At 44.7% G+C, this 15,013-nt stretch overlaps 1 pseudogene; it reads left to right on the top strand.

Annotated features, from left to right (window-relative positions):
• Positions 1–13,790, top strand: part of LOC123084603 (disease resistance protein RGA5-like) — a 28,123-nt pseudogene extending 14,333 nt beyond the window's left edge.
• The last annotated feature ends 1,223 nt before the right edge of the window (positions 13,791–15,013 follow it).

Raw genomic sequence — 15,013 nt, 5'->3', positions numbered from 1 at the left:
GGCGCAGGGGAGGGGAGACTTTACGAAAAAGTGTATTGTATCAAGTTTTCATATCTTCTTTGCTATAATTTGGGTTGCGACTTACCCTCGAATCGTTGCCGGTGTTGATATTCTAGAACTTCTTATAATTCGTGTCAATTCAAAAATATATCTAATAACTGAAAGTATCTAGATTTGGAAATGTTGTTAACCAAAACTAGAATTCTGGACGATGAAATGGAATTAAACTCTGTTCATGCATACATGTCTCTCTCCTGGACCCCTCCTTGTCCTGAGTCAACAATGTAACTTTAGATTCCTCAACATATTGGCTGACATGCATGCACCCTCTTTTTACAGATATTTTGAATACTTAGGGACCTTATAAAATATTTCCACTAATTTGATATATACTCTGCGCTAAAGATATTGGTGTGTAACAATTGTGGAAGCAGGATAATCACAACTACTCATATACTCGAAGTCGCCACAACGGCCAGTGAAGTATACAAGCTACAACCACTTTCTCTTGATTTATCCAAGGATTTATTTCATAGAAGATTATCTTGTGGTGCAATAGAAGGGCCTAATCATCTGCCAGCAGAGGTATATGATAAAATTTTACATAAATGTGGTGGTGTACCATTGGCTATCATCACATTTGCTAGTTTGCTTGCTAGTAAACCTGTAGAGTTTTAGTCCAAGGTATACACTTCAATTGGTTTTGGACATGAAGAAAATAAAGACGTGGAGAACACGAGAAAAATACTTTTATTTAGCTATTATGAGCTACCTTGTCACCTCAAGACTTGCTTATTGTATCTGAGCATCTATCCTGAAGACTATCTGATTGAAAAAGATAGTTTGATATGGAAGTGGATCGGTGAAGGTTTTATCCATGAGGAACAAGGGGTAGGACTGTTTGAGATTGGTGAGAGGTATTTCAACGAGCTGGTGAACAAAAGCATGATAATGCCGGTAGAGGATTCCTGGTATTTAAGCAAGCAAATGCATCATGGAACCATAATTGGATGTCGCGTCCATGATATGGTGTTGGATATGACACTAGTAGAAAAAGGGTCAAACGTGAAGCACATTAGTGCCGGTTTGAATTAGAGTCGGCACTAATGTGTACATTAGTGCCGGTTCCAATGGCTAGCCGGGCCGCTCTCATTAGTACCGTTTCGTGGCGAAACTTTAGCACCGGTTCGTGCCACGAACCGGTACTAATGAGGGTGGTGGCAGGATGTTGTCAGTCTGGGCCCCCTCCAGCACCTTTAGTACCGGTTCGTGGCACGAACCGGTACTATAGGTCCTCCTGCATATAAACCCTTCGTCCAGCTCGCTCTGTTCTTCCCCCTTTCCCCTCTCCTCTCCTCTCTGTTCTTCCTCTTCCCCTCGAGCTCATCCCACATTTTGCCCAAAATTTGTCAAGATTTGAAGGCCCCCATCCATTCAAGTGATCACAAAGGTTAGCAACTTTGTCCTTTCATCTCTCATTGCTAGATTAGCTCTTGCAATGCTTTATATAGTTATTAATTTGTGAGTTTAGTAATTTGGGAGGAAATATATATATGTGCTAGTATTTGATTTATATGCAATTTGAGGTCAAAAATAACACTTAGTTTGCATATGTAGGTGTGGTTTACTTAGTGCCTTCTAAATCTCCGTCGTAACCACCGTCGATCGCCCGCACCGTCCCGTCGCCGGCACCACCTTGTGGTGAGCCTCTTGTTCATGAAATTTTATATAAAAAATTGATGTTTGTGTGATTTGGATATATAGTTAATCATGTAATAATTATCTTACCCGTATGTGGTTTGTTATACATAGTGCCATGGTTTTGATATCCGTCCCCATCGGCCCTCGTCCTTGTTATGATTCGGATGTGGTATATTCTCTTTTAAAACTATTTGTTACATTTCGTGTTTATGAAAAATTATGCCCATCAAGTTGACATAGATATTTTTATCTAGGAGGTATGTGAAGCGAAAATTCCAACCGACCCTATTGTCGAGAGGTTAAATTTAGTTGAAAGAGAAAACGAGTACTTGAAAGAAAAATTGAAAAGAATTGAGGGGGAGAAGATGGAATTGGAGTTGCATGTTGCCGATGTCGTCGATGATCACAAGATCAAGATGGAGAAAATGCGCTTGAAGATTAGAAAGATTAGAAAATATGCCATCGATAGTGAGGCTTGGTATCATTATGCTGTTGGATCAATTGTTACCTTAGTTGCGATCTTGCTCGCATTTGTTGTTGCATTTAAATGCTTTAGCTAGAGAGTTATTTGTTTGTTGCATTTAAGTGTTGTATGAACTTTATGTATGAACTTGTATTAATTTGGTCTATTCGGTGTTGTGTAATGAAGATGAGCCGGCAATGGATGTACGATGACCGATGCTCTCCCCAGTTCGTTGAGGGCGTGCATACTTTTCTGCTTGCGGCTGAAGCAAACAAGCGGGCGGATGGTTTTATGCCGTGTCCATGTGCTGGCTGTGAGAATGGTCGCAATTACTCTACGTCAAGAACCATTCACATCCACCTATTTGACTCCGGTTTCATGCCCCACTATAATGTTTGGACCAAGCACGGAGAAAGAGGGGTTATGATGGAATACAATGAAGAAGAAGAGGACGACGACATCTATCCTGGCCATGGGTTCCCTGAATACGATGATACAACAATGGGGGAAGAAGCTGAGCCGGTAATGCGGGAAGAAGCTGAGCCGGCAATGCGGGAAGAAGCTGAAGAAGAGGCATCAGATGAGCCCGTTGATGATCTAGGTCGGGCCATTGCCGATGCAAAGAGAAACTGCGCAAGTGATTTGGAGAAGAAGAAGTTGCAGCGCATGTAAGAGGATCACAAAAAATTGTTGTACCTGAATTGCATAGGTGACAAGAAAAAGCTGGGCACCACACTGGAATTGCTGCAATGGAAGGCAGAGAATGGTGTATCTAACAAGGGATTTGGAAAGTTGCTGGTAATGATAAGTGATATGCTTCCAAAGGACAACGAATTGCCCGAGAGTACGTACGAAGCAAAGAAGGCTGTCTGCCCTCTAGGGTTAGAGGTGCAGAAGATACATGCATGCCCTAATGATTGCATCCTCTACCGCGGTGAGTACGAGGATTTGAACGCTTGCCCGGTATGTGGTGCATTGCGCTATAAGATCAGTCGCGATGAGCCTGGTGATGTCGAGGGTGAGCGCCCCAGGAAGAAGATTCCTGCCAAGGTGATGTGGTATTCTCCTATAATACCACGGTTGAAACGTTTGTTCCAAAACAAAGAGCATGACAAGGCGATGCGATGGCACAGAGAAGACCGTAAGAAAGATGGAAAGTTGAGAGTACCCGCTGACCGGTCGCAGTGGAGAAAAATCGAAAGAAAGTACGGGAAGGAGTTTGCAGATGACGCAAGGAGCGTATGGTTTGGTCTAAGCGCAGATGGCATTAATCTTTTGGGGAGCAGAGCAGCAACCATAACACCTGACCTGTGACTCTATGTTTGTATAACCTTCCTCCTTGGTTGTGTATGAAGCGGAAGTTCATTATGATGCCAGTGCTCATCCAAGGCCCTAAGCAACCCGGCAACGACATTGATGTGTACCTAAGGCCATTAGTTGAAGAACTCTTACAACTGTGGAATGGAACAGGTGTACGTGCGTGGGATGAGCACATGGGGGAGGAATTTGACCTAAAGGCATTGCTGTTCGTGACCATCAATGATTGGCCTGCTCTCAGTAACCTTTCAGGACAGACAAACAAGGGATACCGCGGATGCACGCACTGTTTGGATGATACCGACAGTATATATTTGAATAGTTGTAAGAAGAATGTGTACCTGGGACATCGTCGATTTCTTCCAAGCAGGCATCCCGTAAGAAAGAAAGGCAAGCATTTCAAAGGTGAGGCGGATCACCGTATGAAGCCTCGCCACCGTACTGGTGCTGATGTACATGATATGGTCAAGGATTTGAAGGTGATATTTGGAAAGGGTCCTGGCGGACAACCTGTTCCGAAGGACGCTGACGGACGCGCACCCATGTGGAAGAAGAAATCTATATTTTGGGACCTGCCATATTGGAAAGACCTAGAGGTCCGCTCCGCAATCGACGTGATGCACGTGACGAAGAATCTTTGCGTGACCCTGCTTGGCTTCTTGGGCGTGTATGGGAAGACAAAAGATACACCTGAGGCACGGGAGGACCAGCAACGTATGCACGGAGAAGACGGCATACATCAGGGTCATGCAAGCTACGCTCTTACCAAAGAAGGGAAGGAAATCTTCTTTGAATGCCTGCTCAGTATTAAGGTACCGTCTGGCTTCTCGTCGAATATAAAGGGAATAATAAACTTGGCAGAGAAAAAGTTCCAGAACCTAAAGTCTCATGACTGCCACGTGATTATGGCGCAACTGCTTCCGGTTGCATTGAGGGGGCTTCTACCGGAAAACGTTCGATTAGCCATTGTGAAGCTATGCGCATTTCTCAATGCAATCTCTCAGAAGGTAATCGATCCAGAAATCATACCAAGGTTACAGAATGATTTGGTGCAATGTCTTGTCAGTTTCGAGTTGGTGTTCCCACCATCCTTCTTCAACATCATGACGCACGTCCTAGTTCACCTATGCGAAGAGATTAACGTTTTGGGTCCTGTATTTCTACACAATATGTTCCCCTTTGAGAGGTTCATGGGAGTCTTAAAGAAATATGTTCATAACCGTGCTAGGCCAGAAGGAAGCATCTCCAAGGGCCATCAAAATGAGGAGGGCATTGAGTTTTGTATTGACTTTATTCCTGACCTTAAGCCGATTGGTGTTCCTGAATCGCGGCATAAGGGCAGACTGGATGGAAAAGGCACGCTAGAAGGGGAACAAATAATATGTATGGATGGACATTCTCTCACTAAAGCACACTACACAGTTCTAAAGAATTCCACCTTGGTGGCTCCGTATATGGATGAACACAAGAATTTGCTACGCTCCAAACACCCGGAGCGGTCTGATGACTGGATTACACGTGAACAAACCAGGAGTTTCGCCAGCTGGTTGCAGACACGTACCATGCATGACACCTCTATTGAAGATGACCTGTACTTGTTGTCCCAGTTACCATCTTCGAATATAATGACTTTCAAAGGGTACGAGATAAATGGTAATACATTTTACACGATCGCCCAAGATAAGAAGAGCACCAACCAAAACAGTGGTGTCCGCTTTGATGCAGAAACCAAGACGGGAAAGGAAACATATTATGGTTATATACAGGACATATGGGAACTTGACTATCGATGTGGTTTAAAGGTCCCTTTGTTTCGGTGCAAATGGGTCAATATGACACGAGGCGGGGTAACGGAAGACCCGCAGTACGGAATGACAACAGTGGATCTCAACAATCTTGCGTATGCAGACGAACCATTCGTCCTAGCCAATGATGTGGCACAAGTTTTCTATATGAAGGACATGTCTACCAAGCCAAGAAAAAGAAAAGATAAGGAAGCGAATGCATCGTACGATGAGCCAAAGCGGCACATAGTTCTTTCTGGGAAGAAAAACATCGTGGGAGTGGATGACAAGACAGACAAGTCAGAATATTATGAAAAGTTTGATGAAATTTCTCCATTCACAGTGAATATTGACCCGAGCATCCCGTTAAATGATGAAGATTTTCCATGGTTACGGCGCAAAGGGACACACGCGAAGAAAAAGTTTCACACCCAAAGATCTGGGATGTGATCGGCTTCACTATCATCACTTTCTTCTGTGTTTCACACCCAGGAGGGAATGTCTGTAATAGTTAGGGTAGCTATGTGTTTTGGCATTTGAAACGCGAAGAAATTTTATGTGCAAGCAAATTCTTTCATGCATTTACTGATTTTTTTCAGCTAAATGACCCTGAAATTGAAAAGCATTTCAAATGAACTCTGAAAAGGTTGAAAGTTGGCATGGTATCATAGTTTCACCCACATAACATGTGCAAAAAAGTCGAGAGGGTTACCGCAAAAACTGGATGCACTTCGTGTACAAAATGGACAATTTGTTTCGAAGTATCAGGATTTCGGACGAAAACTCATCCGTTACAAAGGCATTTCATTTTTTAAATAACCTAAGCATTACCAAATTGAATATAATGATAAAACACACTAATATTAAACATAAGAAAAAAGAATCACTGAAAAATCTATTTTCAAAGTTAAGTTATTCACAAAAATAAATAAAGCAAAAAAATAAGAAAAAAAGCCCACCTACTGGGCCACAGCGGCCTGCATACGACTAGAAACCCAAATTCAAGTTGGGCCAGGATGCAGGCCCGCTAGCCCAGTAGGCCCAACAGGGCATCACAGAAGAGGTAGGCCCAGAAGGCCTGCTTAAGAGAGGAGCTCGGGACAGCAGCGACGGCGGGGCTTATAAGCAGGTGCGAGTGCCCCTTGGCTAGCGAGGTGGGACTAAACTTTTGTGCCCCTCGCCTGGCAGCGCACACCCTTTAGTACCGGGTCATGGCTCCAACCGGTACTAAAGGGGGGGCCTTTAGTACCGGTTGGAGCCACCAACCGGTACTAAAGGGGGTCGCTTCCCGCCGCTTGGGCTAGCCAAAACAGACCTTTAGTACCGGTTGGTGGCTCCAACCGGTACTAAAGGTGCCTTCTATATAAGAAAACACTTCAAAATTTCGTCAGTTTCTCATCTCTCCCTCTGCTTCTTCTCCTCTGCACCGTCGCCCGCCGCCCCCACCGTCTCCATATCCCTCGTCGCCGCCCCGGCCCGTCGCCGCCCAGGCCCCGTCGTCGCCGCCCCGTCGTCCCGTCCCCGTCATCCCCGGCGTCACCGCCGCCCCGTCCCGGCCGCGTCGTCACCGTCCCCGTCGTCGTCGCCGCCCCGGCCCGTACGTCCCCGTCCCCGTCGTCGCCGCGCCCGTCGCCGTCCGCGTCGCCGCGCGCCCCCCATCGCCGCCCCCCGTCGCCTCTCGCCTCGCCGGCCGGTGAGCGCGCGCACACACACACACATTTTTAGTTATAGATTTTTCTGTTTTTTAGAAATTGTTAGACATTTTTCTGTTTTTTAGAAGTAGTTAGAAATGTTAGAATTGTTAGAATAGTTAGAAATGTTAGAATTGTTAGAAATTTTTCTGTTTTTTAGTTATAGAAATAGTTATAAAAAAGTTAGAATTGTTAGAAATTTTTCTGTTTTTTAGTTATAGAAATAGTTATAAAAATGTTAGTTAAATATATAGAAATGTTATAATTTTTTTTTCTGTTTTTTAGTTATAGAAGTTTTAGAAATGTTATAGAAATGTTAGTTATATATAGCATTGTTAGAAATGTTATAGAAATGTTAGTTATATAGAAATGCTAGAAATTTAGTTATCAAAATCCAATCATTAAAAAAATGTTACTTTTTGCATGCATATAGCTAGTATTTGTTCTCGACGATGCCCGGCCCGCATCCTCGCCGTCGACCCGTCCGCGACGACGTCCAGCCGACCCATGTCCGGGACTGGGCTCCGCCGGGCTGGCACTGGGAGGTGCTGCCTGGAGGGGCGCGCCGCTTGATGAGGAACCCGGCCCCGGGTCCCGTCGTTGACCCTGATCTCGTTTGGTGGCGTTCGCGTGGGCCAGTTTCTGTGCGGAGGGACCCGGCCCCGCCGGAGGTGGTACGTCGCCGTGTCAGGGAGGAGGACGAGCATGTCCATCGCTACATGGTTGCGTTAGAGGGCGGCAGGTTCTCCAATACCTGGCAGTTTCTTTGGGGATCTCACTTCAGTTATGATCCTGTGAGGGTTCCTTCTCTTTGGGTGTCCACCGCCCGCGCCGCAGGAACCGCGAGTGTCCTAGATTCTTCTGTTGTATTTGATCTTTATTAGCTAATAGCCAGTGATGTACTATTCAATATTATATATTATTCGAGACGATGTATTCGAGATTATATCTATTATTCTAGACAATGTAATTTGAATACTAAATTGTTTTATATTTCTTTTGGATTAGTTAAATAAAAGTTATGGCAGACAATACCGACAGAGAGGGAGAACAGACCATGTTCGATATGATACGTGGGCCAGATGATGATCAGACTGAAGAAGATTATGACGGCTCCGAATTTCTAAACAACACCGGAGAGGGTGATATGATATTCGATCGCGACGACCAAAATGATGAAGTCATGAACTACTATTATGACGATGACGAAGAACATGTTGATCCTGAAACAACAAAGACCGGCGAGGTATATATATTTATATAAGCAGGCATCTGGTGATCATCACATGTTTTAAATGACTTGAAGATATATTAACGAATCAATCTTTGTTCTTTCAGCCATCCGGATCGAGCAAATCTTCAGGCAAAATGACGAAACGAGGCCCGAACAAAAAGTTGAAGCAGGGCGTAAAATACAATATCGAGGCATGCAGCCCTACTGGCAAACCATTAGCACCTAAGAAGGTTGCGTACAAGTTCGTTCGTCAGTGCGGAGTTCTTGTGAAGGACCAACTCCCGATCAAACTTCAAGAATGGAGAGAGCCAGCAAAGCCACGTCCAGATGTTACTTTTGTCGACAAGAATCAAAAAGATCTGCTTTGGGATACTCTCATGCAACATTTCACCCTACCAGATCATTTCACAGAAGCAGATGTGCAGAAAGTCAAGGAGGCTGCTCTTATAATGATGGCGACTGCATTCAAGAACCACAAGAATCGTGAATGGAACAAGTACGTCAAGGGAGGAAGGAAGACTCCAGTATTCAAGGGAACACTAGAGAACCAACGTGCTCATTGGGACGATTTCGTGAAATTCAAGGATTCGGAATTAGCTAAGGAACGGTCGAGAATAAACAAGAAGAATGCCGAAAAAAGGATAAGTTCCATAAGCTGGGGCTAGGTGGCTATGCGGTGGCAATGCCTAAGTGGGATAAGTCTGAGAAAGAGATGGAGGATGCAGGTGTCACTCCGGTTACTAAGAGCTGGCCCCCCAGGGTCAGGACTTGGTTCTATGCGCATGGGGGGGGGTGTTGGACCCGGAGATAGGCAATGTCTCGACGAGGGCAAGTCTAAATGGAGCCGACGATGCGATACTTGTTGCAATAGAAGAGGCACGATCGGGGGTGTTCCAGCCCAACAGAGAGAACGACGAGCTTACGCGTGCCCTGGGAAATCCTGAACACCCGGGAAGAACACGAGGCAAGGGCGCTATGCCGTGGTATGAGGGGTTCTCAGAATGGAACATCGACTACAGAACCCGTGCGAGAAAGAAGATTGCGGAGGAGAAGAAGAGGAAGATGGAGGAGGAGCAGAGGAAGCGGGACTATAAACGCCTTCAAGGCCTAGAAGCTAGTCAAGCGGAATTGGCAGTCAAATTCCAGCGGCAGCAGGAGCAGATCGACTCACTTACCCAGCAAAGGGGGTCTCAGCAGCATCTAGCGAATGATCCAGCATTGGATAGCACCGCCCCATCCATGCCGAGAAGCAGCGTGGGTTCCGCCCCGGACTCCGCAATGCTGGATAGATACCCTGTGGATGACATCACGGAGAACACTAATTGCGAGCTACATGTCAAGATGAAGAACATACCCATTAAGGTGGCGGACGCCCTTGCTTTTACAAATCCCCCCAGGGCAACCTTGCATTGCAACCCGATTCCAGCGGGCTATGCTCGTGTCTTGGTTGATGAGGTGCTGGACCTATATTCGGACCTAGAGCTTGACATTCCTGGAGGTGACGGCGAGCACTTTCTCGGAGAGGCCAAACATCGTATCATCCTATGGAAAAAGGATTGCATCATCTTTCGAAGGCCACCGACACTGCGTCAGCCGACTCCTCGTCGAAGTCCGCCACCGAGTCAGCAGACTCCCGCTCCTGCAAGTCCACCAAGTCCGGCAAAGTGTCAGGCCACTCCTCCTCCAAGTCCGGCAAAGTGTCAGGCCACTCCTCCTCCTCCAAGTCCGCCAAGCGTCAGACGTCCACTCCTCCTCCAAGTCCGGCACAACCTCAGGCCACTCCTCCTTCAAGTCTGGCACAGCTTCAGGCCACTCCTCCTCGTCCAACTCAGCCTCGTCAGCCGTCTCCGCCGCCTCAGCAATCGCAGAAGAGACACCCCGCAGCTATGGTGCGTAGAGGTACGAGTCAAGGTATTACAGGAAGTACAGGCGGAGGCAAGCGATATAAATATGGTCCAAGCCTCAAGCCTCTTTCGCAGAGGTCTTATGACAGGACCGAGGAGGAACTCACAGCCATATCGAAGGCCGAGGTGGAAGCCCATTTTGCACCGAAACCGCCAACGCCGCCAATGGAGAAAGTGCCTGAGGAAACGATTGACCACTTCATTCGTATAGCTCAACCACCAGCTCCCAAGCCTGTTGACACAGACTATGAGCGCTAAATCAGGAAGTTATATCAAGCACGTCTACAAAGGGAGGCGAGCACGTCTACATCGGGATCGAGCAAACAAGAAGCAGCTATCAAAAAATGCGGGAAAACCATTCCCCAGCTGGGAGAACAGGTGGCGCAATCGATCCCCTCGCTTGTTGTGCCAACAACAGGTGACAGTACGCGCGCCCAATATTATTGTGGGCAAACAGTGCACGTTCCCGAGGTGGGCAATGTGGTAATAACGGAGGAGCATATAATGCAGGCTGAAGTTCTCAACATCACTGTTGGACAACTCCTCGAGATCGAGCCCATGCCTTTGCTTAGAGAGGATGAAATAAAACGGAAATATGTCCGGGGCCAACCTTTGGTCGCGCCAGACAAGGTCAAGAACCTCCCAACGAGAATGTATGAATTGCATCAATGGTACATGAACATTACCAAGATTTCAGATCGATTGTCCCTCATGGTGAATGTCAAGCAGGACCATTACTTCCATGAGAAAGATGTGTCCGTTGAGTATTTAGAACTGTTTCAGTTATACAATCAAGACGCATTCGACAAATCTATCGTCAGTTGCTATTGTCTGTAAGTGATTTGTTTCTATAATTTAAGTCTCAAGCTAGCTGTAGTGATCCTTTTGATCAATCATTACCTGTAATTATCCTCATTATATTCTTTTCTGTGGTATTATGCAGGATGAAGATATATGAAATGAGAAAAGGTGGACGCTTTGGCATTGGGTTCATTGACCCAAACACCGTTAATGAATACACATGGACTATAAATGAACGTCAGAGAACGTAGAGGACAGCATGCTAGAGTTCTTGAAGCGCCTCAAATACAATGAAGATATACTACTTCCTTACAACTTCCAGTGAGTCACAATGTCTTGTACTACAAATTCTCTGTTTTTGCCTACTAGCTAGCTACATGTTTTTGCTTACATATGTCCGCTTAATTAAGACATGCAAATGTGTGTGCATGCAGATTTCACTGGGTATTGTGTATCATTAAAGTTGACGCCGGAACAGTTGAAGTACTGGACTCACTAATCTCAGAAAAAACTAACTATAACATCTTGTATGGGATAGTCAACATGTAATTTCAATCATTATTAATTATATATCTCGGCCTATTTAGTTCGTCATTTCATGATATGAACTATTTAATAACCCCTTTATTCATTTTCTTTGTCGGCGGGCAGGTCTTGGGCAAGGTTTATCAGCGTCACGTCCGGCGAATGGAAAAAAAAGCTTAAATGGTTTCGACCCAAGGTAAGTAATTAAGTAGTACTAGCTAGCTAGCTAGCTGCCATCTCTTTAATTATCATGCTTGATTAATTATTATCTAATCAAATTCCATTCTCATAAAGGCCCTGAAGGAGGCGCAGGGGACTGATCATTGTGCATTCTGCGTTTGCGAGAACATTCGCATGATGGCATCCGAAAGGAGCAGATCTCAAAGACAGGAATGGATACGCTTGTCAGAACACTATTCACAATTTTTACACCATTATCGATATCTAGTCACACAACTAATACACATGCATATTGATCTCCTTCTTAACAGTTCAAAGAGGTGCGGGAGAAGCTCATAGAAACGGAGCGCATACAAGCACTTCAAGAGGAAATAGCGGGATTTTTGCTCGACCAGGTCATAAATCCGAAGGGAGAATTCTATTACCCGCTACCGCCCCCATGAAAACCACTTCCAATTGTCATCGTGCTCCGAAGGCACCAATTAGGCTAATGCCACTGGCTCCGAAGGCAACATTCATATGTAGGAGAAATTGTATATAGCTATACATGTGTGTATGTGTGAATTAATTAATATGGTGGTTTGTGAGACATTGATGATATATGCATGATTGGTTCTACTAGAAATTCTATATATATATATATATATATATATATATATATATATATATATATATATATATATATATATATATATATATATATAACGTGTACAATGTGTAGTATCGTAAAATACCAGCAAACGAAAAAGAATTAAAATGGAAACACAAAATTAAATGAAAAAGAAATCATAAAACTAAAAACCCCCGAAACCTTATAGTACCGGTTGGTCTTACCAACCGGTACTAAAGGGCTCCAGGCCCCCAGAGCTGGCTCGTGCCACGTGGTTGCCCTTTAGCACCGGTTCATGCTGAACCGGTACTAAAGGGGGGGGGGGGCTTTAGTGACCACAATTTAGTGCCGGTTATGTAACCGGCACTAAAGGGCCTTACGAACCGGTGCTAATGCCCGGTTCTGCACTAGTGTGATATGCCTATTGTCAAAGGAAGAAAAGTTTGTTACTGTATTGGACAGCGATGAGCAATATGTAACTTCACATTGCAATGCTCGTAGGCTAGTTGTTCATCATAGAGTCCAACCCCTGGCTAGCACATCCACATCACAAGCAAGGTCACTTAATGCCATGTGCATTGCTGACATGTTGCCATCACTTTCAAGCTTTGAAGTTTTGCGCGTCCTAGCTTTGGAAGGTCCCTCTGGTTGGGACAGTCCTAATCATCTTGAGCATGTTGGAAAGTTAGTTCACTTGAGGAACCTCAAACTAGGGAGCATTGGTATCAGTGAGCTCCCAAAGGAAATAGGACATCTAAAGTTCTTGCTGGTATTGGACTTGGGTAAAAATAGCATAAGTGAACTTCCAGAGAGTATTGGCCGACTAAGTCAACTGAAGTGCTTGAACATCTGTGAAACAGACATTGAAGTGCCTTGCTGGATCGGGAATTTGACTTCTCTGCAAGAGCTATGCATAGGAGAAGTTGGTAACGACTCCAACTTTGTGACAGAGCTGGGCAAGTTGACAGAGTTGAGGAAGCTCCACATTCGTTATACATTATATGTAAATGGTGATAGCAGAATGAATAGTTGGGCTGAGTCTCTAGCCAAACTGAGCAAGATCCAAGTCATAGACATTCATTCAGTTTGTGGGTGGAGAGACTCCAGTCATGAAGAGAACCCCTCGGAACAGTATGCCTTCTCTTCACAACTCCGTGTTCTACGCATGGCCTACAAAAAACTTGGACCGGTGGCAAGGATCAATCCCAGGCTTCTTCCGAACCTGTCCCATTTAGAACTGTATGTATTAAGTCCAGAACTGGAGATCTTTGGCAGTTTCCGCGAGCTTGTTTCCCTCCAGCTGGAAACGTGGTCACCACTCCACCACCACACCATGGGCGGTGCAGATGCGTTCCCCAAGCTGAGGGTCTTCAAGACAGATGCAACGGTTGGCTCGTTTCAAGAGGGGGATATGCCGGTCCTTGAATTTCTCAAGTTCACCGTTGTAGCGCAGTCCAATGATGATGGCATTAGCTTTGACTTTGACTTTGGTAGCCTAGGGAACCTCCCTTTGCTTAAGGTAGTCAGAGTCATCTTATATGCCCCTCCTGCGTACCACGAGAAGGCAGAGGAAATGGTAGAGCGTGCAATTGATACGCTGCCCAGCCGTGTCATTCCTTATATCAGCACAAGGGATATAAAGGACTGGACTTAGAGGTAACCAAGTGTATATTTATTTATTCGTTAGTGCTGATCTCCACGGGCAGCTAGCCACGTATCTCACAGATCTTCTTTTTCCTTCTTCTTTTTTTCCAGATTGACAAACTGATAGGGCTAAGCTTGCCGTGCATCTTCACCTGCGGGAATCAAGAGGTACGTACCCTCCCTATCTATATGTATTTATGTACACCTTATCTTTCTTTTCTTTCTAGGATAAATAACAGCAGTTGCCAGTCAACCGTAAAAAAGTCGATTACCAATCTGCATGCACGATGCATATACTGAGAGTTACTCCATATATGCAGGCTGGCAGTGGTGTTCACAAATCACCCCGGAGAAAGAAAAGATATCGGGAGGCTTCCGTTTGTTTGCTCTATTTATTGTCGTCCGAAGCAAAGAAAAAAACACAAAAAAAATCGAATTATCTTACTATCTTTTCATGAAATGGAAAATGATACCGCAAAAAACAAAAAGAAATGTTTTTTTATTATGTTTTCTTTATTTTAGCAAATGGAAAATTACAAAAAAATGCCTGTTTGTTTGCTATCTTTTCTTTTGTTAGCAGATGAAAAAATTACAAAAAAAAGTGCTTGAAAATCGCAAAATGTTTCTCTGCCTTTTGTAGTAATGGAGAATGAAAATCACACTTTTTTTAGGGTCGAGTATGCTTTCATGTTCACTCGGGAAAAAATAAATTAACAGAGGGTCTTCGGGTTTCATTACTATTTTTTTGGTGTGTGTCGTTTGGGTTTGTATCTTGGGTCTTGGTTTTGGAGATCAGGCTTATGCGTGTTTGTGTGTCTTGTTCTTTGGGTTTTGGTTTTTGGTTTAGTGGGGTTCGATGTATATATGGGTGTGTGTGGAGTGGGGGTGTAACTCCGCCTATGCAAAGATGATGGTACGCTTCATGTTGCATAGCCGGTCCCAAGCCCGGAAAAAGGAGGAGGGGCCAAACTCTGTTTATTATGAAATTGTGTGACCATCTTATCTTCTTATGCTTGATTCTACCCATTACCTGCAGCATTTGCAGAACTAGAGTATGCAGCTGGTTTTTGCCATTTCCCAATGCAATTTCTACTCGTGAGTCTGGTAATAAAGTGATATGCATCTTCTGTTGCTTAATTGCTAGTACTTTGATCCAATA

Source organism: Triticum aestivum, chromosome 4A (genome assembly GCF_018294505.1).
Source record: "Triticum aestivum cultivar Chinese Spring chromosome 4A, IWGSC CS RefSeq v2.1, whole genome shotgun sequence".
In the NCBI taxonomy this organism is placed as follows: domain Eukaryota; kingdom Viridiplantae; phylum Streptophyta; class Magnoliopsida; order Poales; family Poaceae; genus Triticum; species Triticum aestivum.
Note: the sequence above shows the minus strand (reverse complement) of the source record. Positions and strands in the feature narration are given on the sequence as shown.